The sequence below is a fragment of the Chiloscyllium plagiosum genome, unplaced genomic scaffold (genome assembly GCF_037043375.1).
Source record: "Chiloscyllium plagiosum isolate Xiang-an unplaced genomic scaffold, Cpla_swu_hap1 HiC_scaffold_3, whole genome shotgun sequence".
NCBI lineage: Eukaryota > Metazoa > Chordata > Chondrichthyes > Orectolobiformes > Hemiscylliidae > Chiloscyllium > Chiloscyllium plagiosum.
In genome coordinates, this window is record NW_028270141.1 from 143,543,135 (window position 1) to 143,569,580 (window position 26,446).

Here is a 26,446-nt window from a genome sequence, read left to right on the forward strand (position 1 = left end):
TAAAGGGGTATAAGTCTGTAAAAGAGTATATGTGAGAGTGTATGAGAGAGGGTCTGCATGAGTGTGTGTGTGTGTGTACGTACGCGCGCGTGCACACGTGAGTATAGTGCAATGGGGTCACCAGTAGTGTGACCTGAACCCAAGGTCCCAGTTAAGGCCACCCTCATCGGTACCGAACTTTGCTATCAGCCTCTGCTCGGTTACGCTGCGTTGTTGCCTGTCCCGAAGTCCACCTTGGAGGACAGTCACCCGAAGGTCCGAGGTGAATGTCCCAGACCAATGAAGTGTTCTCCGACTAAGAGGGAACACTCCTGTCTGTTGATTGTTGTGCGGTGTCCATTCATCCGTTGCCGTAGGCTCTGCTTGGTCTTGCCAATGTACCATGCCTAAGAGCATCCTTATCTGCAGCATATGAGATAGACAATGTTGGCTAAGTCACATGAGTACCTGCCACGGACATGGTGGGAGGTGTCCCCACGTGTAATGGTGGTATCCGTGTCGACATTCTGACACGTCTTGCAGTGCCTACCGTGACAAGGTTATATGGTGTTGTCCTGAAAGCCGGGCACGAACAATGATGTGTTACAGGTTTGGTGGTTGTTTAAAGGTGAGAAATGGAGGTGTGGGGAAGGTCTTGGCGAGCTGCTCATCCTCATTGATAATGCGTTGCAGGCTGCAAAGAACATGGCGTAGTTTTTCGGTTGCTGGGAAGTACTGGACAACGAAGGGTACCCTGTTAGTTGCAGTTCATGTCTGTCTCCTGAGGAGGACATTGCGGTTTATCGCTGTAGCATGTCGTAACTGGCGGTTGATGAGTTGAGCATCAAACCCTGCTCTTATGAGGGGATCCCCGAGTGCTTCCAAGTGCCCGTCACGTTCCTTCTCATTTGAACAGATCCTGTGTATGCGTAGGGCTTGTCAATAGGGGATGGCTGTTTTAATGTGTTTCAGGTCAAAGCTGGAGAAATGTAGCATCGTGAGGTTATCTGTGGGTTTGCAGTAGAGTGAGGTGCTGAGGTGTCCATCTTGATGGAGGTGCATGTGTCCAAGAATGAGACAGATACTAAACAGTAGTCCATGGTGAGTTTGACGGTGGGATGATATCACTGTGTAGTTGTTTCAGTGACTCTTCACCATGAGTCCAGAGGAAGTGAATGTCGTCAATGTACCTGATGTGCAGTATTGGTTCGAGGTCCTGCATAGAGAAGATGTCTTGTTTGAACCTGTGCATGAAAATGTTGGCATAAATTGAGGTGCAGATTTGGTCCCCATGGCTGTTCCGTGTCTGGATGTAGACTGGTTGTCAAAGGCGAAGACGTTGTGATTGAGGATAAAGTGGATAAATTGTAGGATGGTGCTTGGAGATTGGCAGTTGTTGGTGTTGAGTACTGAGGCTGTTGCCACGATGCCGTCAATGTGGGGGATGCTGGTATGGAGTGCGGAAACGTCCATTGTACGAGGAATGTTCCCAGTTTGACTGGTCCGTGGGTGCTGAGCTTCTGTCAGGAATCTGTGGTGTTGTGACAGAAGCTGGGAGTCCCCTGTAGAATAGGTCTTTTTCAATATATAATATCAGTAATGTCACACTGTAAACTTTTGCTATAAATTCTGTGTCTTCTGATCTTATACTCCACAACTACCTGATTAAGGAGCAGTGATCGGAAAGCTAGTGCTTCCAAATAAACCTGTTGGACTATAACCTGGTGTTGTGTGATTTTTAACGAGGAAGGAATTACACAGTGTAAACACAAGACATTCCTGCTTGACACTTGAGCAAATTATTATGAATGCAAATCCTGTGCATGTCCCCAGATGGACAACTGGAGCTTGGCTTCAGATTTGCTTTTGGAGTCTGGCTTTACTTCAGTGAGCTCTCGGTATTCCAGAATACATGGACATTTACAATGACAAAGGAGTTGTCTGAGATACTGACGTAGATTGACTACAGCACAATAAGAAACACGTGCAGTACTAATTTTCTCTCTTCTCAGTAATGTTTACATGACACTTTATATCTTTTCATGTTGTACTCATGAGAGATGAAGAAAAACATTATCACAAGACCTAAAGTGACTTCATTATTCCTTTACATAATCCAAATGCATGCATTTTATTAATTGAAATTTTTGTATGTACCCAAATTGTATCCAAAATTCTCACTGACTCTTTATTCCCTGGAGTATTAACACAATGAATATCTTAGATTAGATTAGATTACTTACAATGTGGAAACAGGCCCTTCGGCCCAACAAGTCCACAACGCCCCGCTGAAGCGCAACCCACCCATACCCCTACATTTACCCCTTACCTAACACTACGGGCAATTTAGCATGGCCAATTCACCTGACCTGCACATCTTTGGACTGTGGGAGGAAACCGGAGCACCCGGAGGAAACCCACGCAGACACGGGGAGAACGTGCAAACTCCACACAGTCAGTCGCCTGAGGCGGGAATTGAACCCGGGTCTCTGGCGCTGTGAGGCAGCAGTGCTAACCACTGTGCCGCCCAAAATAATTGAAAAATAATTACTTCCAAATTCTATTAATTTAAAGTTCAGTTAAATAATAGCAGAGAAAATGTACTGGGGAAATGTAAGTGACTGGAAAGGAACAAATGTTCTAGACCTAGTGGTCTTCATCTTCGGGGTTTAACCAAAACAGCTACTGAGGATGTGGAAGGACACGTTATGATTTTCCAAAATTCCTTAAATTCTACATTGGCCCTCGTTGAAGTTTGCAGATTTGACACCACTATTCAAGAAAGGAGGGAGGAAGGAAGCAGATCAATTGGCTTGACATCAGCAATCAAGAAAATAATGGTATCATTTCTAAAAGACGTATGAATGCAAAAAGAGAAATCCTGGAGTTATAGAGTCATACAGCATGGTCCAACCCGTCCATGCCGACCATAATCCCAAATTTAACTGGTCCCACCTGCCCACGCTTGGGCCATATCCTTCCAAACCTTTCCTATTCATGTACTTATGCAAATATCTTTTTAGCATTGCAACTGTACGTGCACCCACCACTTTGTCTGGCAGTTCATTGCACACACAGACCACTTTCTGTGTAAAAACATTGTCCATCATTTCCTTTCTGAACCTTTCTCCTCTCACCTTAAAAATATATCCCCTCGTCTTGAAATCCCCCGTCCGAGGGAAAAGACATGGCCTTTCACCACATCTATGTCCCACATGATTTAAAAACTTCTATAAAGTCATTCCTGAACCTCAGCTTCACCCAATAACTCACACCCTCCATTCCCAACAACATCCTGGTAAAGCTCTTCGGAACCCTCTCCAGCTGGATAATATCCTTCCAAAAACAGGGTGATCAGAAGTGGACACAATACTCCAGAAGAGGCTTCACCAATGTCCTATACAACTTCAACATGATGTCCCAACTCCTATATTCAAAGGATCTGAATAGTGAAGGCAAGCATACCTTCATAATCACTCTGTCTACTTAGAACCATAGAGTCATAGAGATGTACAGCACGGAAACAAACCCTTCAGTCAAACCCTTCACCCGGCCCATATCCCTCCAAACCCTTCCTATTCATATACCCATCCAAATGCCTCATAAATGTTGCAATTGTACCAGCTTCCACCACTTCCTCTGGCAGCTCATTCCATACACGTACCACTCTCTATGTGAAAAAGTTGCCCCATCGGTTTCTTTTATATCTTTCTTCTCTCACCCTAAACCTATGCCCTCTAGTTCTGGACTCACTGACCTCAGGGAAAAGACTTTGCGTATTTACATTATCCATGCCCCTCATAATTTTGTAAACCTCTATAAGATTACCCCTCAGTCTCCTACGCTCCAGGGAAAACAGCCCCAGCCTGTTCAGCCTCTCCCGGTAGCTCAAATCCTCCAATCCTGGCAACATCTTTGTAAATTTTTGCTGAACCCTTTCAAGTTTCACAACATCTTTCCGATAGGAAGGAGACCAGAACTGCACGCAATATTCCAACAGTGGCCTAACCAATGTCCTGTACAGCCGCAACATGACCTCCTGACTCCTGTACTCAATACTCTGGCCAATAAAAGAAAGCATACCAAACACCTTCTTCACTATCCTATCTATCAGCAACTCCACTTTCAAGGAGCTATGAACCTGCACTCCAAGGTCTCTTTGTTCAGCAACACTCCCTAGGACCATTAAGTGTATAAGTCCTGCTAAGATTTGCTTTCCCAAAATATAACACCTTGCATTTATCTGAATTAAACTCCATCTGCCACTTCTCACCCCATTGGCCCATCTGATCAAGATCTGTAATCTGAGGTAACCCTCTTCGCTGTCCACTACACCTCCTTACTAACTATACCTCTTATGCTCACATCCAAATCATTTATGTAAATGAAAAAAAGTAGAGGACCAGCACTGATCCTAATGGCACTCCACTGGTCACAGGCCTCCAGTCTGAAAAACAACCCTCCACCACCACCCACTGTCTTCTCCCTTTGAGCCAGTTCTGTATCCAAATGGCTAGTTCTCCCTGTATTCCATGAGATCTAACCTTGCTAATCAGTCTCCCATGGGGATCCTTGTTGAACGCCTTACTGAAGTCCATATAGATCACATTTACCTCTCTGCCCTCATTAATCCTCTTTGTTACTTCTTCAAAAAACTCAATCAGGTTTGTGAGACATGACTTCCCCACACAAAGCCATGTTGACTATCCCTAATCAGTCCTTGCCTTTCTAATACATGCACATCCTGTCCCTCAGGATTCCCTCCAACAACTTGCCCACCACCGACATCAGGCTCGCTAGTCTATAATTCCCTGGCTTGTCCTTACCACACTTCTTAAACAGTGGCACCACGTTAGCCAACCTCCAGTCTTCCGGCACCTCACCTGTGATTATTGATGATACAAGTATCTCAGCAAGAGGCCCACCAATCACTTCTCTAGCTTCCCACAGAGTTCTCGGATACGCCTGATCAGGTCCTGGGGATTTATGCACCTTTATCTGTTTCAAGACATCCAGCATTGCTTCATCTGTAATATGGACATTTTGCAAGGTATCATCATCTATTTCTCTACAGTCTATATCTTCCATATCCTTTTCCACAGTAAATACTGATGCAAAATACTCATTTAATATATCCCCCATTTTCTGCGGCTCCACACAAAGGCCACATTGCTGAGGGGTTCTATTCTCTCCCGAGTTACCCTTTTGTTCTTAATATATTTGTAAAAGCTCTTTGGAGCAAATTCAAGGAATTACATAACTGACACCTCAAATCTCTGTACTATAACACCACCAAAGGTCCTACTTTTAATTGTAGAAGTCCTGCTAGTGTTTGTTTTACCAAAATGTAATAACTTGCATTTATCTAAATTAAACTCCATCTGCACTCCTCAGCCCATTGACCCAATCGATCAAGATCTCTTTGTAATCTTACATAACCTTCTTCACTGTCCATTATACCACCAATTTTGGTGTCATCCACAAACGTACGAACCATACCTGCTATATTTTCATCGAAACCATTCATATAAATGACAAACAAAAGTGGACCCAGCACGAAACCCTGCGGAGCACCACTGGTTACAAGTTTCCAATCTGAAAAACAACCCTCCATCACCACTTTCTATCTCCTGCCATTGAGCCAATTTTGTAACCAATTGGCAAGTTCACCCTGACTCCCATGTGGTCTCACTTTACTGATTAGTTTACCATGCAAAGCCTTGTCAACTGCTTTACTAAAGTCCAAGTAAACAACAAATTCCGTTCTGCCCTCATCAACCTTAGACAGTCATAGAGTCATAAAACCTTAAAGCATGGAGACAGGCCTTCGGCCCAAACTGGTCCATGCTGACCAGAATGTCCATCCATTTCCCTGCACTTGGCCCATATCCTTCTCAACCTTTTCTATCCATGTGTTTGTCCAAAAGACTTTTGAATGTCGCCTCAACCACTTCCGCTGACAGCTCATTCATATGCGTCCCACCCTCTGTGTAAAAACGTTCCTCGGGTTCCATTTATTCTTTCCCCCCTAACCTTAAACTGATGTCCTCTCGTCCTCAATTCCACAACCTTGGAAAATAAGACTGAATGCATTCCCCCTATCCATGCCTCTCATGATCTTATACATTTCTGTAAGATCCCTCCTCAGTCTCCTAAGCTCCAAAGGAAAAAGTCCTAGCTTGTCCAGCCTCTTCCTACAACTCAGTCCCTTAAGTCTTGGCAACATTCTTGTAAATTTCTTCTACACTCTTTCCAGTTTAATAATATCCTTCCGATAGCAAGGTGACCAAACCTGAACACAATACTCCAAGTGTGGCCTCACCAACGTCCTGTACAACTGCAATATAACTTCCCAACATCTATACTCAATGCCCAGACTGATTAAGGCCAATGTGACTGATGGACCAATATTCTTGGTTACTCCTTCAAAAAAATTCAATCAAGTCCATGAGACACTATTTCCCTTGTACAAAACCATGCTGATTATCCCTCATCATTCTTTGTCTCTCCATGCACATATAAATCCTATCTTTCACAATCACTCCCAACAATTTACCCCCCACCAAAGTCAGAATCACAGGGCGATAGTTTCTGCTTACATCTCTTTTTAAACAGAAACACAACATTAGGCACTCTCTAGTCATCTAACACCTCACATGTCATTATAAATGATACAAATAGTTCTGAAATTTCAACCCTAACTTCCCACAATATCCTGGGATATACTAGATTGGATCCCAGAGATTTATCCACCTTTATATTTTCTCGGACTTCCAGCACTTCCTCTCATGTAATGTGAACTGATTACAAAACAGCAACATTTATTTCCCTGAATTCTCTAGCCACATTTCTTTCTCCACAGTAAAACCTGATGTGACACATTCATTTAATATCTCACCCATCTCATGGGGTTCAACACAATTTTTATAATAAATGAGACCATTTAAGACACAGCTGAAGTGAAATCATTTTCCACAGAGGACCATGAGGCTTTGTAACCATCTTCTTCAAAAGCTGATGAAAACAGGGTCTGAGAATATTACTAAGGCTAAGGTAGGTCGATTCTTGGTGAGCAAAGGAGGATAAAATGTTATCAGGGATAGGCAGAAATGTGCAGTTGAGTTTACAATAAAATCTACCGGGATCTTACAAAATGACGGAGCATGCTCGAGGAAGTGTCTGCTCCCCATGTTTTTGTTGAATTCATACTTAATTTTATAAAAACATACAATGTGCCAAAGTTTAGTGGTAAGCCAACGGTTTGGGAGAGTTTGAAAAATCAACAAGAGAAAACCAAAAAAAAGGAGGAAATATACCTTTGGGATAAACTTGCATGTAATATCAAGACGTACAGCAAGAGAAAATCCAAAATGAATATAAATGTCTCAGAGAATGAAGCTGAGGAAATGATGATGGGGATCCAAGGATTGGCAGAGGAGCTGAAGAAATCATTTGCATTCAACTTTACCACAGAAGAAAATACTGGCATTCCAGAAATATTAAACAGTCAAGGGGAAATGGTTGAAGGAGAATTGGAAATAAATAGAACTACTATGATAAGAGAAAAAGAGCTAATATATTTCAATGACTTGGATGGGAAATGTTCAAGTACGACAGCCAAGTAAATGGATGACATTAAAACAGCTGGGAAGTCAAGTGGTGAAGCTAATCCGAAGGGTCCGCACAGGGATACAGAAAGGTCGAATCGAATGTGTAAAATTCTTGGTCGAAGCAATCTTATGTGGAAATGTCTGATTTTGTTTTGTCTTTGCCAACAAGAGTAAAGGAGTTGAATATTATTTGAATGGAGAAAAACTGCAGAAAACTACAAAATAGAGGATTGAAGAGTCCTGAACCATGAATCACAAAAACGAAGCATCCAAGCTCAGTAGTTAACAGGGAAGAGAAACATAATGTTAGTCTTTCTGTCAAAGGGAATGGGGTTTAAAAGTGGCGATCATTAGACTGTCACAATTGTAATGATGTCAGCCAGGTGGACCTCATAGAATATGATTTCCCTCATTAGACCAGATTAACAGCCCCAGTCAGGGAATCCTGGCTGACAGATATAAACACGAGTGTCAGGCATCCTGTTCACTCTGAGAACTGGCTCTGAGGGAGCTGAATTAGTGTATGGACTCTCCACACATAAATAAAGGGTGACTTAGAGACAGGATACTGGCATCTATGAAGTTATTTTAGTGGTGACAATAGAAAAGCACTCCTGAAGATATTCATTAACAATAGTTATCTAGTTTTGAGAAGATTTGTAGCTCAGGTTGAGGTTCTGGGTGTAAGTTTGCTCGTTGAGTTGGAAGGTTCGCTTTCTGACGTTGTGTCACCATAGTAGGTAACATCTTCAATGAGTGTCCGAATGAAGCAATTTGTGTTATGGCCCACTTTCTATTTGTGTGTTTAGGTTTCCTTGTGTTGGTGTTGTCATTTCCGGTGGTGATGTCATTTCCTGTTTTTTTCTCAGGGGATGTTAAATGAGATCCAAGTCAATGTGTTTGTTGATAGAGTTCCAGTTGGAATGCCATGTATCTCGGAGTTCTCCTGCGTGTCTCTGTTTGGCTTGTCCTCGGATGGATGTGTTGTCCCAGTCGAAGTGGTATCCTTCCTCATCTGTATGTAAGAATACCAGTGAGACTGGGTCATGTCTTTTTGTGCCTAGTTGATGTTCATGCACCTGGTGGCTAGTTTTCTGCCTGTTTGTCCATTGTAGTGTTTGTTACAGTTCTTGCAAGGTATTTTGAAAATGACATTAGCTTTGCTTATTATCTGTATAGGGTCTTTCAAATTCATGAGCTGTTGTTTTACTGTGTTGATGGATATGTGGGGTCCCATGATGCCAAGAGGACTGAGTAGTCTGGTAGTCATTTCCGAGATGTCTTTGATCTCGGGGGAGTAGCTCAGGATTCTGGACATGTTTTATCTGCTTGTTTGAGTTTGTTGCTGAGAAACAGCCAATGAACAAAGTCCGCCAATTTGATGTTGCAAAATCTCCCAATTTTGGTTTATCCAGGTGCAGATGAAGTCACTTTAGATCTTGTGACAACATTCAGCAAAGATGAAAAGCATTATGTAAATCTTATTCAGAAGAGAGGCCAAGTGATGACTCAGATGCTTCTTAATGTAAAGTAGACACAAAGTCACAACATACATACATCAAGGCCAACGCATATTATTTAACCTGTAAAGGTAACCTGCTGATCCTTTGGCAGCAAAGACTGGAGAATTATAAAGGGGGAACGCGAGAGACCTCACAGTAAAGGCACAAAAAGCAGATCGAAAATAATAGGGAACCACATTCACTGTTTTGTTTTTCCAACATATAGAACATAGAAGAATACAGCGCAGTACAGGCCCTTTGGCCCTCGATGTTGCGCCGATCCAAGCCCACCTAACCTATACTAACCCACTATCCTCCATATACCTATCCAATGCCCGCTTAAATGCCCATAAAGAGGGAGAGTCCACCACTGCTACTGGCAGGGCATTCCATGAACTTACGACTCGCTGAGTGAAGAACCTATCCCTAACTTCAGTCCTATATCTACCCCCCCTTAATTTAAAGCTATGCCCCCTTGTAATACCCGACTCCATACGCGGGAAAAGGTTCACACTGTCAACCCTATCTAACCCCCTAATCATCTTGTACACCTCAATCAAGTCACCCCTAAACCTTCTTTTCTCCAATGAAAACAGCCCCAAGTGTCTCAGTCTTTCCTCATACGATCTTCCTTCCATACCAGACAACATCCTGGTAAACCTCCTCTGCACCCGTTCCAGTGCCTCCACATCCTTCCTATAGTATGGCGACCAAAACTGCACACAATATTCCAGATGCGGCCGCACCAGAGTCTTATACAACTGCATCATGACCTCAGGACTCCGGAACTCAATTCCTCTACCAATAAAAGCCAGTACGCCATATGCCTTCCTCACCGCACTATTTAAAGGCACAGAGAGTATGGAGACTTTGGGGATGCCACAGGACTGCCCAGTTGAGACAAATCATTAGGATGGGGCACAGAACAAGCAGGGTAACCATGAAAGTGTGGAACTTCAAATAGTGAACATAAGTAACAAACATTATGTGAGAATCTTAGTAAACAAAAAACAATGACTTCCCAGGACCTGTTCAGCTTCATTCAAAGATTATAACAGATGTGGCTGAAGGGATAGTGGAACCGTATTCTTGCATGGACACATACTAGCATGTATGAAAGGTTGACTAAGTGACAGGAAATGGACTAGGCATAAATTTGGTGAAAAGTAAAGGTTTGTGTGCCAAAGACATCAATGCAGGGGCTTTAACATTTTACAACTTTTACAAATGGCATAAATGAGGAACCAAAGGTTTGGTGATTAGATTTGCTGATGACACCAAGGCAAGTGGAAAAGTAAGTTGTGAAGAGGACATGAATGAATGAATGAGCATGTCCCATGTACTCAAATGAATACAGTGAAAAGTGAACAAGTTGCCATTTATGGCACAATCTTAGGTACAAAGGTCCCTCGGTTCAGCTATTTCAGATAGAGCTCATGGAAAAACAGAGAAGCAAGAACATCCAACATTGGGATTTTGGAATAAATTACAAAATGGAGAAAAACATGTCCAGAGAAACAGTCTTCCGACCCAGTCTGTGGTGACACCTAACCTCCAGTCTGCACTGGGCCTTGATCCAGACCGTGCCTGGAGTCACCTCAGGGCTCACAAGGTTGGGAGATCGCTCTGGTATCACCGCGAGACTGGAAGTTCACATCGAGACTGTGTCAGGCTGAAAAAGTGCCACGGACAGCAAGTGCTTCTTTAAATATTTAAAAAGGGAGATGTCAAAGTCAACACAGGCACCTTGGAGAAGGAGGCTGAGGGAAATAATGGGAAACCAGGAAATAGCAGAGAAGATGAACAAATACTTTGCATCAGTCTTCATAGTAATACAAGTGAATAGCATTTCAAAATTACCTCAAATCAAGGGGCAAAAGGAGGAGAGGAAATACATACAATAACCATCACTGAAGAAATAGTGCAAGAGAAAATAATGGTGCGAAAGACCAATAAGTCACCTGGACCTGATGGGATGAACCCTTGAACATTAAAGGAAGTAACCACAGAGATAGGAACACACTGGTTGTAATTTTCCAAGAATCCTTAGATCCTGAAGAAGTCCCAGACAGTTAGAAAATTGCCAGTACAACGCTTTTATTTATAAAGGGAAGGAGAGATAAAACTGGTAACTGTAGAAGAGATTGTTTCACATCTGGTTTTGGGTAAATATTAGAAAGGATGTAACAAACATAGCATGAGCATGACATCATATAATCAGGCAGTGTCAGCCTGGCTTTGTGAAGGGGAAGAGACAAAAAAACTGCAGATGCTGGAATAGACAGGCAGGAGGCTGGAAGAACACAGCAGGCCAGGCAGCATCAGGAGGTGGAGAGGTTGACGTTTCGGGTGTAACCCTTCTTCAGGACCATTTGATACAGCCAACAAAGAGGCAGGCAGAGCTGGAGCCCGTCCGGGTGCCCATGGCCACTCACTTGATTTGGAGGAAATGGGACGAGTTGAAGGAAAAGTTGTTGAGGATGAGGACCAGTTCAGCCAGGCGGAGGAGGGTATTGGTGGAGTGGGATTGAATGGGTCTGTTGGAGAGGAAGGAGCAGAGGGTCGAGAGACCATCCTTGTGGGGTACGGACATGTATAAGGACTGCACACCAATCATGAAGATAAAGCTCTGGGGGCTGGGGAACTGGAAGTTGCTGAAGAGTAGGAAGTGCCTGAACTAAGGGAGAGAGGATGGAGTCAAGGTAGGACGAGATGAGTTCAGTGGGGCAGGAAAATGCTAAGACGATGGGTCAGCCGGGGTAGTTGGGTTTGTGGATCTTGTGGAGCAGGTAGAACCGGGAAGTGTGGGTCTGGGGGACTATGAGTTTGGAGGCAGTGGAGAGGTGATCACCACAGACAATGAGGTCACAGACAGTGTGTTTGATTTTGGCATGATGGGTCGTGGGCAAGGGGGAGATAGAAAGTGGTGTCGGAGAGTCGGCGTTTGGTCTCTGTGCTGTAGAGGTCCTTTCTCCAGAGGACTACCTTTGTCAGCAGGTTTGATGGTGAACCAGGGGTTGGTGAGGGGCGAGTGGTGTGCTGCACATTCAGAGGGGGTGAGTTTGGAGTGGGTGAGGCGAGTGGAGAAATTGAGGCAGTCCTGAAGAAGGGTTACACCCAAAATGTCGACTTCTCCACCTCCTGATGCTGCCTGGCCTGCTGTATTTTTCCAGCCTCCTGCCTGTCTATTTTGTGAAGGGGAAACCACTTTAAAAATTTAATTAGAGTTCGTTGAGAAGGTAACAAACAGATGAGATAAAGTGAAGCTGTGAATATAACATATCTGGTGTTCCAGAAAATGTCTGATCAATGAACACACATTAGTCTCCTTGATAAGAAAGGAGTCTGTTGTGTTGGAGGAGAGTATATGAACATTCAAAGTTTGTGAGAAGATTTGTAGCTCGGGTGCTTGTTGTTGTGGTTCTGTTTGCCGAGCTGGGAATTTGTGTTGCAGACATTTCGTCCCCTATCTAGGTGACTTCCTCAGTGCTTAAGAGCCTCCTGTGAAGCATTTCTGTGATCTTTCCTCCGGCATTTATTGTGGTTTGAATTTGCCGCTTCCGGTTGTCGGTTCCAGCTAGTCACACCAACTAGCCACGAAACAACACAACCAGCTATCCTTAGTAGCCACACATGCAGATGACAAGCAACATGAATTTGACTGGGACAACACTACTATTATAGGACAAGCCAAACAGAGAACAGCCAGGGAATTCCTAGAGGCATGGCACTCATCCACAGATTCAATCAATAAGCACATCGACCTGGACCCAATATACTGACCACTGCAACGGACAGCTGGAACTGACAATCGGAAGCGGCAGATCCAAACCACTACAAAAGCCGGAGGAAAGATCACAGAAGCGCTTCACAGGAGGCTCCCAAGCACTGAGGATGTCACATAGACAGGGGACGAAACGTCTGCAACACAAATTCCCAGCTCGGCGAACAGAACCACAACAGTATACGAACATGGATAGAGTTATATGTCACCAATTGAAGACAGAGAGAAGGGATAATGGGGACATTTTCAGGATGGCAACCTGTCACTAATTGACTGCCACTGGGGTAATCAGTGTTGCGGCCACAATTACTGACAATGTGCATCAATGACTTGGATGAGGAGAATGAATACACTGTAGCCAAGTTTGTGGATCACAGAAAAACAGGTGGGGAAGCAAGTGGTGAGTTAACACAACCAGTCTGCAGAGGGATAGAGACAGGTTAAGCGAATGGGCAAAGCCTGGCAGATAAAATATAATTTAATAAAACATTGAGACTATGCACTTTAACAGGAAGAATCGAGGATCTGAATATTATTTAAATGGAGAAGGACTGCAGAAAGCTACAGAACAGAGGGATTAAGTAATCATCATCCGTGAATCAGAAAATGCTCGCATCTAAGTTCAACAGGTAATAGAGGAGGCAAATAGAAATTTGACACCAACATTTTTTATAAACCCATCAACTCCCACAGCTACCTGGATTACACCTCTTCCCACCCTACCTCCTGCAAAAATGCCATCCCGTATTCCCAATTCCTCCACCGTATCTGCTCCCAGGAGGACCAGTTCCACCACAGAACACACCAGATGGCCTCCTTCTTTTGAGACCGCAATTTCCCTTCCCACTTGGTTAAAGATACCCTCCAATGCATCTCGTCCACATTCCACACCTTCGCCTTCAGACCCCACCCCTCCAACCGTAATAAGGACTGAACACCCCTGGTGCTCACCTTCCATCCTCCCAACCTCCGCATAAACCAAATCATCTGCCGACATTTCCGCCTCCTCCAAACGTACCCCACCACCAAGGATATATTTCCCTCCCCACCCCTTTCTGCCTTCCACAAAGACCGTTCCCTCCGTGACTACCTGGTCAGGTCCACACCCCCTACAACCCACCCTCCCATCCTGGCACCTTCCCCTGCCACCGCAGGAATTGCAAAACCTGCACCCACAACTCCTCCCTCACCTCCATCCAAGGCCCTAAAGGAGCCTTCCACATCCATCAAAGTTTTACCTGCACATCCACCAATATCATTTATTGTATCCGTTGCTCCCGATGCGGTCTCCTCTACACTGGGGAGACTGGGCGCCTTCTCGCAGAGCGCTTTAGGGAACATTTCTGGGACACCCGCACCAATCAACCACACCGCCATGTGGGCCAACATTTCAATTCCCCCTCCCACTCTGCCGAGGACATGGAGGTCCTGGGCCTCCTTCACCGCCGCTTCCTCACCACCCGACACCTGGAGGAAGAACGCCTCATCTTCCACCTCGGAAGACTTCAACTCCAGGGCATCAATGTGGACTTCAACAGTTTCCTCATTTCCCCTTCCCCCACCTCACCCCAGTTCCAAACTTCCAGCTCAGCACTGTCTCCATGACCTGTCCTACCGGCCTATCTTCTTTTCCACCTATCCACTCCACCCTCCTCTCTGACCTATCACCTCCATCCCCTCCCCCATTCACCTATTGTGCTCTATGCTACTTTCTCCCCAACCCCACCCTCCTCTCATTTATCTCTCCACCCGTCAGGCACTCTGCCTGTATTTCTGATGAAGGGCTTTTCCCCGAAACGTCGGATTTTCCTGCTCCTCGGATGCTGCCTGAACTGCTGTGCTTTTCCAGCGCCTCCCTACTCCAGAATCTGGTTTCCAGCGTCTGCAGTCATTGTTTTTTCCTAGTCTGAGAAGCAAGCCTCTGACACCAATCTCTGTCTCCTGCCATTAAGCCAATTATGTATCCAATTGGCAAGTTCACCCTGAATCACTTGGGATCTTGATTTATTAATTAGTCTACCATGTGAAACCTTGTCGAAGGCTTTGCTGAAGTCTAAGAAAACAACGTCTACTGCTCTGGATACTTCCTCAAGAAACTCAATCAAGTTTGTGAGATGTGATTCCCCTTACACAAAACCATGCTGATTAACCCTAATGATTCCTTGCCTCTCGAAATGCATATAAATCCTATGTATGAGAATGACCTCCAGCAACTTACCCGCCACTGAAGTCAGACTCACAGCTCTCCAGCTGCCAGGCCTCTCCTTACATCTCTTTAAACAAAGGCACCATACAAGCTACTCTCCAGTCATCTGGCACCTCACCTGGACTTATAGATGAAACAAATATTTCTGAAAAGGGTCTAGAATTTCCTCCCTAACTTCCCACAACATCTTGGGATACACTTAATTGAATACTTGTGATTTATCCACCTTCGTATTTTCTAGGACCTCCAGCACAGCCTCTCATGTAATGTGAACTGTTTTCAAAACCTCAATATTTATTTCCCTGAATCCTCTCGCCTCATTTCTTCTCCACATTAAAAAGTGACCTGACATTGTCATTTAATATCTCTCCCATCTCATGAGGTTCAACACAAAGATGACCTCTTTGATGTTTCTTAAATAAGCCCATTTTAGACACAGCTGAAGTGGAATTATTTTCCACCGAGGGTCATGAGGCATTGTAAACGTCTTTGTCAAATGTTGATGAAAGTAGTGACTTAGAACATCATGTACGCCGAGGAAGGATAAAATGTTATCAGGGATAGGCTGAAATGTGCAGTTGAGGTTACAATGAAATCTGCCGAGATCTTACTAAATAATGGAGCACGCCCGAGGGGCTAAGAATCCTACAGGATAAAGTACTGACTGGATGGCCTTGCAGTTCGGATTGGGTGAGGTCAAACCATGAAGCATGCAGCAGGGAGTGACTATTCCCCAAGTTTATAGCTTTAAATTAAGGGGGGGTAGATATAGGACTGAAGTTAGGGGTAGGTTCTTCACTCAGCGAGTCGTAAGTTCATGGAATGCCCTGCCAGCAGCAGTGGTGGACTCTCCCTCTTTATGGGCATTTAAGCGGGCATTGGATAGGTATATGGAGGATAGTGGGTTAGTATAGGTTAGGTGGGCTTGGATCGGCGCAACATCGAGGGCCAAAGGGCCTGTACTGCGCTGTATTCTTCTATGTTCTATGTTCTATGTTTCCGTTTCATTAATAATTAATTATTTTCAAAATGTATAATATCGCAAAGATTAATGGTAAGCCAGAAGATTGTGATAATTTAAAAAACCAACAAGAGGAAATGGAAAAAAAATAAAGAGGGAGGAAAATAAACACTGAGCTCCTTGGATGCTGCCTGCCCTGCTGTGCTTTTCCAGCACCACACTCCCGACTCGGAGGGTAAGTTGCATGTCACATCATGATGGAGTGCAAAAGCTTCTTTAAGTGTATAAGAAATGACCAGACAGTCCAAAGTGAATATAAATCCCTGAGAGGATGTGGCTGAGGAAACAATAATCGGCAACAAAGAATTGGCCAAGGTGGTTGGATAAACCATTTGCTTGATTCTTTACCATATAAAGCAATCATGGCATTGCAAATATGAAATCATTAAGGCAAAATGGGGGAGGGTGAATTGGAAATAAATACAACTATTACAAGAGAAAAAGAGCTGGTATATTTCATTGACTTTGATGAGGAAGGTTATAGCCAAGTAATTGGATGACACAAAGATGGATGGGAAGGCAAGTGGTGAGGCTGACCCAAAGTGTCTGCAGGGGGTTATAGACGAAGCAAGTGGGTAAAACACTTGGTCAGTGGAATCTGATGTGGAAAAATCTGACTTTATGCTCTTTGGCAAAAAGAATACACAAGTTGAATATTAGTTAAATGGAGAAAGACTGCAGAAAGGATGTGGCCAGGGTTGGAGGATCTGAGCTACAGGGAGAGGCTGAACAGGCTGGGCCTTTTTCCCTGGAGCGTCAGAGGCTGAGGGGTGACCTTATAGAGGTTATTAAAATCGTTAGGGGTGTGGATAGGATAAATAGATAGTCTTTTCCCTGGGGTGGGGGAGTCCAGAACCAGAGGGCATAGGTTTAGGGTGAGAGGGGAAAGATATAAAAGAGACCTAAGGGGCAGCTTTTTCATGCAGAGGGTGGTACGTGTATGGAATGAGCTGCCAGAGGAAGTGGTGGATGCTGGTACAATTGCAACATTTAAGAGGCATTTGGGTGGGTATATGAATAGGAAGGGTTTGGGAGGGATATGGGCCAGGTGCTGGCAGGTGGGACTAGATTGCGTTGGGATATCTGGTCGGCATGGACGGGTCGGATCGAAGGGTCTGTTTTCATGCTGTACATCTCCATGACTATTTCAAAAGTTGCCTTCTCATGAAAATAATGAGAATGATAACAATAAAGTTTGAATGATCATAGATATATTGTGTTGGTTCAAGTTCTGATGAATATTTTCAAACTAGCTTATTGAATATGGATTTGGAAGTTGAAGAATTTTTTAAAATGCTGGCAATTCTACTAAAGACAACATGAGGAAAACGTCCTTATTCAATGAATAATTAGAATTAGAATTTCTCCACTGATAGATAAAAAATACAGATCCAACGCAAAGTTCAGAAGCAAATTAGGTAAGTTATTGAAAGAGAAAAACATTGTGGGGTTAAGAGAATGAGCAGGGAAATAGAACTGTCAAGGCTGGATGTCCTCACTCTGTGTTGCACTGTTTCATTATTCTCATGAGGCTTGTTAAGAAATATGATGTGCATACCTGCAATGAAAGCATTTGTAAAATGTAAAAAAGTAAATAATATATTTTTATAAATTGAAAAAGACCTAGTTCAAAGGCTTATCAATACTAAAGACGTATAGAGTACAGGAGTTGGGAGGTCATGTTGTGGCTATATAGGACTTTGGTTAGGCCACTGTTGGAATATTGCACGCAATTCTGGTCTCCTTCCTATCAGAAAGATGTTGTGAAAGTTGAAAGGAATCAGGAAGGATTTACAAGGATGTTACCAGGTTTGGAGGATTTAAGCTATAGGGAGAGGCTGAATAGGCTGAGGCTGTTTTCCCGGGAGTGTTGGAGGCTGAGGGGTGACCTTATAGAGGTTTATAAAATCATGAAGGACATGGATAGGATAAATAGACAAAGTCTTTCCCCTGGGGTCGGGGAGTCCAGAACTACAGGGTTTAGCTCTAGGGTGAGAGGGGAAAGGTATAAAAGAGACCTAAGGGGCAACTTTTTCACGCAGAGGGTGGTACGTGTATGGAATGAGCTGCCAGAGGAAGTGGTGGAGGCTAGTACAATTGCAACATTTAAGAGGCATTTGGATGGGTATATGAATAGGAAGGGTTTGGAGGGATATGGGCTGGGTGCTGGCATTTGGATGGGTATATGAATAGGAAGGGTTTGGAGGGATATGGGTTGGGTGCTGGCAGGTGGGAGTAGATTGGGTTGGGATATCTGGTCGGCATGGACAGGTTAGACCGAAAAGGCTGTTTCCATGCTATATATCTCTATGACTCTATTTCAAAACTACTAAAGAAAGGGATTTAAGAGTCCTGAATCATGAAACACAAAAAATTGGCATCCAAGCTCTGTGGGTACGAGGGAAGAGAATTGTCCTTGTGACCAAAAGTAATGGAATATAAAAGTAGGGAGCATTAGAATGTTATGATTGTAAAGCTATCAGCCAGGTGGACTTAATTGAATATGAGCTCTCTCTAATTAGGGCTGTTAGCATGGTCCAATCTGGGAGTCCTGGCTGACAGACATAAACGGGTATGCCAGAGGTTCTGCTCACTCTGAGAGAACACTCCATTTGTGTCAGGGGACTAACTCTGTGCTAGCTAGCTAGCTGGTGTTATAGTCAGTATGTTACTGTTAGTTTCTGCTTCTCTTTTTTTGGAGGGGGAAACCTGATTCCTGAACTGGCTGAATTATTTAGCCAGTTTGTTAACTGGCATTCCTTTTAGTGAGGACTGATTGTTAAACTCCTGATGCACATAATGTGTTCTCATTAGGGGATTCACTGACTGGTTACAGCCTGTGTGTTACTCTTTTCTCTTTTACTTTTTGAGAAAAGGACAATGTTAATTTTGTGGTAGGGCTTAGCCCTTGGACTCTAGTTTCCTTTGTTTTTTTTGTATGTGTCTTCACTTTTTATTGGTGTTTGGACTGAACTCTTGTGAAAGACATACATTTTACCAGAGGAGCTGTTCCTGTGGGGAGGCCTAGCCCTGGGACTGGGCCTCTGAAGATTGAACATGTGTGTGTGCTGGGAGGTGAGCACTTGCTGTATCCTGGAGTTTGGGTGAAGACCTTTCCTTTAGGAGTGGACCAAACCCCTGTGAGTTAACTGCACCTGTACTATGTTCCTGTGAGTGGGCCTGGTTTTCCAAGGCTGGGCCAGAACTCGATGGAGACTGAACACCTGTGTGCTGTGGGGTGTGCATTTGCTGCCTTCAGGAGTGGACTCTGCCCTTGGTTGCGGACTCTGTTTTTCAGCAATGGACTCTGCAGTTTGGAGTGGACTCTATTTCTGACAATGCACATTGTATACTGGAGTGGAGTCTTCCTGGAAATGGATTCTATATCTTGAAGACTGTGTATAGATTTGGACTGTGCACCAGTCAGGACTGTTTTTTAGTAATTATCTGTCTTGCGTGTCCCTGGGTTTGGCAGGCCCTTACTGTGAGCTGGGAGGCTCATGGGTCATCTTGAAAGCTGTCACCCCGAGAGCTGGAGGGTGGGTAGGTCATCCTGAAGGTTGGTAGGCTGTCCTGAAAGCCAGAGGTTGGGTAGGCCACCCTGATGCCAGTCGCCCCGAGAGCCAGATGGTGGGGAGGCCGTTCTGAGCACTGTCGTCCCGAGAAGGAGTAATCGGGACAGGCTGCCCTAGAGGTGGTCGAAAGGTGTGTCAGAGCAGCTGAGCCACCAAAAGGTGCGTAGGGGCGGGCTGAGATCCAGAAGGCTTGTGGGCTACCCTGCACGCTGTCGTCCCAGGGAAGGGGACGGGCTGTCCTAGAGGTGGCCAGAAGGTGTGCCAGGATAGCCCACTGGCCAGATGGTGCATCGGGGTGGGTGAGAGCCCAGTGGTACGTAGGGGCAGACAGAGAGTCGGAAGGCGGGTACCCGTCCTCAGTGCTGTCACCCCGGGCAGGTACCGGCGGGCTGCCCCAGAGATGGTGGTTAGTGAAGGTGGTTAGTGAGAGTGGTTAGTGAAGCCGGAAGGTGGGTAGGCCGTCCTGACCGCTGTCATCCCGGGCGGGTACTGGGGCGGGCTGTCCTAGAGGTGGTCGAATGGTGTGTCAGGGCGGACCGAGAACTGGAAGAGGCATGGAATGGACCGAGAGCCGGAAGGTACGTAGGGGCGGGCTGCCTTTAGAGTGGTCGGAAGGTGGGAGGGGCGGGGGCGTGCTGGGTCTGTATTGTATGCACTGTTTATGTAACGGGATTAGCTTTTAATATACAAATGTCATTGTTGCTGTCTTGTCATATGAGAAACTGGGATTTGAGGTTTGTCCATCACATCTCCTCACAGCCGCCTTCTCTCCAAAGCAAACCGTCCTAACCTCTTCAATCTAGCCTCATAAGTGAAGTGTCTTATTCCTGGAACCATTTTTGTAAATCACTTCTGCACCCTGTTCAGCACTTCTCTGATAATGTGCCGCCCACCAACTAGAACATAGAACATGGAAAATGCTTCCGCACTGCAAATTTGATCACTTTGCTGGGATCACTTCCCAATACCAAGTCCAGGAATTATCATTTTCCCTCTTGAGTGCCTCAACTGAATCAGACGTTGCATTCCAGATCCTAACTACTTGCCATGTGGAAACATTTTTTCTCATATTCCATTTACTTTCTTTGCAAACACTTTCAAATCTGTGCCTCTCATTTGGAATCCTTTCATGAGTGGGAACTACAACCCTACTGTGTCCAGACCCCTCAGGATTCTTGTGGAAGCCATTTTCTTGATCGTGGCTTCCCTGCCGGTTAAGGAACCATTTTGCTGAAGTGTCCCTCATCCCGTAGAGCATTCGTCCTTGGCATGTAGCTGTGAGAGGCTTTCTCGCCATCGCTTCATTCCTCCCTCACCAGGAGGTAATACTAAAGTGTAGCTTCTCTGTACAAAGTATCACAGTTTGCCTGCTCAGTGTTTCCCTACTGTGATGTATTGCTAGAGCATGTAGCTTAGTTGCTCAAGCGTGCTGAGCCCCATCAATTGGTTTATGATATATTGCCAACATGTGTTGTTCCTCTGAATAAGGACACCTGTCCTACATTTGTTCTGCATTTCTGTAAACAGCACGTTGAGTAATAACTTTCAATCCTGTCCACTTGCGGAATGAGTAGCATCAATTGGGGTTGACCCCGAGAGCTGACCCCTGCTTCAGTATCTCCTCGAACCATCCTGACACCTTGTAATTAAGATCATAAGACATAGGAGTGGAAGTAAGGCCATTCGGCCCATCGAGTCCACTCCACCATTCAATCATGGCTGATGCGCAATTCAGCTCCACTTACCAGCGTTCTCCCCGTAGCCCTTAATTCCTCTAGACAACAAGAATCTATCAATCTCGGCCTTAAAGACATTTAGCGTCCCGGCTTCCCCTGCACTCCGTGGCAATGAATTCCACAGGCCCACCACTCTCTGGCTGAAGAAATGTCTCCGCATTAAAGGTCAGCCTGTGTCTCAGCCCTGTATAACCTTGTACCTTTCTGCCATACTTCGGAGTTCTGCCGAGCCACTGTCAGGACAATCTTCTCCACATGATGCACCGTGTCATAAACTAGTCAATGCTCAAGGTCTGCCGCCAGAGATTTTTCTTCAGCAATTCTAAAACCTCCCGTCAAATCATACAGAAATACGAAATAGGAACAAAAGCCGATCGTTTGGCCCCTTGATCCTCCTCTAGTAAGATCATGGCTGAACTATCTGTATTTCAAATTCCATATTCTCATCATTCCTGATAATCTTTCATTCCTTTGACTAAATGTATAAATATTCAATGACCCGCACCTCCACAATCTCAGGCAGTGAGTTCCAAAGTCATACAACCCTCTGACAGGAAAATATTCCAATCGGGTGACCCAATTTTACAGTAATGACGTCCTACTTCTGGACTGAACCACAAAAAGAAACATGTTTTCCATGTTCACCTTGTCAAGACCCTTCAGGAGTCTTATACACTTAATCCAATTACCCCTCACTCTTCTAAACTCTAGTGGAGACAAGCCTATCCCGTCCAGTGTATCCCGCATGACTCATTCACTTCAGCTTTTAATCTAGTAATCTTTCTGTAAACCACCTCCAGTACATTGACAATCTTCCTTAAATAAGGAAATAGAAACTGCACCCAGTATTTGACATGTAGGCACATGAATGCTCAGTGCATCCTTACTTTCATGTTCAATTCCTCTTGTAATAAATTGTGTCATAAACAACTGTACACAAGCATCTTGCTGGGGTCTAACAAATGGTCTTATTCAGAAGAGGTCACTCTCCTGTCTCGCTACAAATACTCATATCACAGACCGCAGTGGCTCAACATTACAACTTGCCACCATTGTCTAAACAAAAGGAAGGAATAGGTAATAAATGTCAGTCTGTCACGAATGATCATGTCCCAGGAGGAAATAAACAACATGAAGACAATGCGCAATGATCCAGTCAGTTATGATTCTGCTGAAGATTGTTCGTTGGGAGACTGAAGAGCACGTGAACAATTTACAGATTTAAAAAGGGGAACCAAATATTTCTCTGAAATGCAGGCACTTAAATGTCAAGACGGAAAAATAGAATTTGGCTTCAGATTTGCCTCTGGATGCTGGCTTTACTTCAGTGAACTTTTTGTGGTCCAGATTTCAGGGACATTGACCATGATCCTGGATTTGAGGGAGCTACAGAGTTAATTTGTGTACTTTGCAGTCAGACACCCACAACCCATCTCTTGGCCTCTCAGTAATATTTACATGGTATTTTACATCTTTTGATGTTGAACTCATGAGAGAAGCAGAAAAACAGTCACAAAATGCAAAGTAAGTTCATCTAACCGATTTGTATAAAACATGTCCATGTCTTTTACTACTTGAAGATTTTATCAAATGATATTTAAAATTTACCTGCAATTCTTTCTGATTGGTTATCACCTGGAAAATTTTCAAAGCAATTTACATCTTGTTTTCAACTTTAAATCTAACTGCCACTAAATCCCAATAACTTGTGTTAATACTTTAAGAAATTAAGATCTGTAGAGACAAGCATTGAAGAATTTAAGGAGACAAAATGAAACAATGCTACAAACCCTATGGCTAGTGTTGCAAAGTGCTGTAATTTTCCAATTGCCCCTCCACCAAGATCCTGGTATGGTTCCAGCAGGTTCAAAATTAGCAAAGATGTCCTGATGGCTATTTGTTTGTCAAGTTTGGTAAGAGCACAGCTGGAATATTAGTGAGATGAGTTAAACCATCAACCAGGACATTACCAAACAATAATCGCCATCAATTGGGACTCACCATTGCCCAGTGAGAATTTGCCACGCTGCTTGTGAAAAGTGTAAATGGTGAAATGAGATGATCAAAACATTGAAGTAAATCTCACCAGACTTCTCTCCCGATTCAGCCACACATCTTACCATTGCCCACATTGCTCCAACCCCCCGAAGAATCCGGCTATAGTTACTGAACTCTCCAATTATTCAACCAGTCTTCAGATGGAGGATCCTGCAGAACTCACCCAGTATAAGACTCCCCACAGAAAGCAGCACTGAGAATCTTTGTAGAAGCAGTACCCACCTATGACAGCACAAGCACCAACATCGCAATAAGGTGAAGAGTTATCCCAAAGCCTTTGTGAAAAGCTAGAGAGATAGTAAAAATGTAACAAACATGGGTAAAGTGGCAGGTGGTGGAGGTGTCAGTGTGGCAGATGGGTAAGGGAGGAGAGTGGCAGGTGGGGGAGTGAGCAGGGTGGTAGATAGTTCTGGGGGTAGAGTGGCAGACGGGTGGCTTAAAGGACAGTAAAGATTAGCAGATGAGGAGTTACTGGAGTGGTGTTAGGGTGAGGTTGATCTTAGGGTTGGGAGTAGTTGGTTTGGGTGATGGTGTCGTGGTCGTGTGATGAGGGTGTCTTCACATCAGGATAGGTCGGTGGGGGATAAAGGCAGTTGCGTAAGGTCATGGAGGGCCGAGGTGGGAGAGAGGTTAGGTCAGACCATTGGTGGTGGGGTCAGTGATTAGATTTGGTTGCATGAGCCGGTGAGGGAGGTGAATCATAGAGTCATAGAGTTCAAACAATCCAGAGACAGGTCTTTTGGTCCAAATTGGTTGATGCCATACAAAATGTCTAACCACGCTAACCCCATTTCCCTACACTTGGCCCATATATTTCCAAATCTTTCCTCTCCATGTATTTGTCCAAATGCCTTTTAAATATTGTTAATGTACCCACAGCAACCACTTCTGCTGGCAGCTCATGCCATATGCATACCACCCTCTGTGTAAAAAGGTTGCCCCTCAGGTTCCTTTTTATTCTTTCCCCTCTAACCTTAAACTGATGCCCTCGAGTGCTCGATTCCCAACCCTTGGGACAAAGAACTGATTGCATTCACCTTATCCATGCCTCTGATGATCTTATACCCTTCTGTGAGATCCTCCCTCAGTCTCCTATGTTCGAAATAAAAACGTCCTAGCTTGTCCAACCTCTGCCTGTAACTTTTGTTGAGTCCTGGTAACATTCTTGTATATTTCTTCTGCACTCTTTCCCATTTAATAACATCCTTCCTATTGCAAGGTGACCAAAACTGAACACAGTGCTCCAAGTGTGGCCTCACCAACATCCTGTACAACTGCAACATCATTTCCCAATTTCTATACTCAGTGCCCTGACTAATTAAGGCCAGTGTGCCAAAAGCCTTCTTCACTCCCCCATCTACTTGTGGTGTAGGTCTCCACGTTCAGGGAACTGTGCACCAGAACTCCAAGGTCTCTCTGTTCCACTACACTCCTTAAGGCCCTACCATTCACCAAGAAACTCCTGCTTTGATTTGTCGTTCCAAAATGCAAGACCTCACGCTTGTTATATTAAACTCCATTTGCTATTTCTCGGCCCACTTCCCCAGCTGATCAAAGTCCTGCTGCATTTTCTGAAAGCCTTCCTCTCTGTCCATAATACCACCTATTTCAATGTTATCTGCAAACTTACTAATCATGCCTTGCTCATTCTCATCCAAATCATCGCTCTCGATAACAAACAGTAATGGGCCCAACACCGACCCCTGAGGGACTCCACCAGTCACAGGCCTCCAGCATAACAAGCATCCTTCCACTCTTACCCTCTGCTTCCTACCATCAAGCCAATTGAGTATCCAATTTGCCAACTCTCTCTGGATTCCATGCGATCTAACCTTCTAGAGCAGCCTACCATGTGGAACCGTATCAAAGGCCTTATTGAAGTCTATATAGACTACATTTACCACTCTGTCCTTGACAACTCTCCTGGTCATTTCATCAAAGAACTCCAACAAGAACTGAAACATGATCTCCCGTGCACAAAGCCATGCTGACTACACTTAATCAAACTCTGTCTTTCCAAAAGCATGTATAACTTCTCTCTGAGAATTTTTTCAAGTAACTTACCTCCCACAGAGGTTAGGCTTACTGGTCAATAGTTTCCATGCTTTTCTTTGCTGTCTTTCTTGAATAAGGGCACAACATTTGCTACCTTCCAGCCTTCCCAAACTTCAACCGTGGCTAACAATGATGTAAAAATATCAGCCGGGGTCCCTGCAATTTCTTCTCTCCTCTCTTGTAGCGTTCTTGGGTATATCTGGCCAGGACCAGAGATTTATCCACCTTCATACATTCTAATACATCCAGCAATCCTCAACTCTGATATGGATTGTCTTCAAGGTATCACTATTAACTTCCCCAAGTTCTCACGTTACCATGTCTTTCTCCACAGTAAACACTGAGGAGAAATATTCATTGAGGACCTCGCCTATCTCCTGCAGTTCTACACATATGTGAGTGGTTGGTTCAGTCTGGGGAAAGTCAGATCAGTACGGGGTGTAGTCACATGGTGGGTTGTTCATTGGATCAGAAGGGCTAGTCTGGTGATAACAGGGTTAATCACCTGGTCAATGGTATAATTGGATGATGCTGGACAACCAGATCCACACAGAATGGTTGAATAGTGGGTTGTAGTACTGTTGTGTAGCCAGGGAATTTGGTGACATCGGAGGTGGGGGCACAGTGAGAATCAAGCGGGCGAACTGTATAGTTAACCTGGAATTAGAAATGTTTTTATTATCCATGAATTATTTCTAGGGCAAACTCAGTGAGTCGGCACAGTGGTTAGCACTGCAGCCTCACAGAGTCAGGGATGCCGGTTTGATTCCTGCCTCGGGCGACTGTCTGTGTGGAGTTTGCACATTCACACCGTGTCTGCGTGGGTTTCCTCCAGGTGTTCTGGTTTCCTCTCACAATCCAAAGGCGTGCAGGTTCAGTAAATTGGCCATGCTCAATTGCCCATAGTGTTAGGTGCATTA

The 26,446-nt window shown here is 44.4% G+C and overlaps 1 protein-coding gene across 1 annotated transcript in view; it reads left to right on the top strand.

The window, feature by feature from the left end:
• LOC148151762 (heme-binding protein 2-like) overlaps nt 1-26,446 on the top strand; it is a 193,029-nt gene that overhangs the window by 156,272 nt on the left and 10,311 nt on the right. The window lies entirely within an intron of this gene.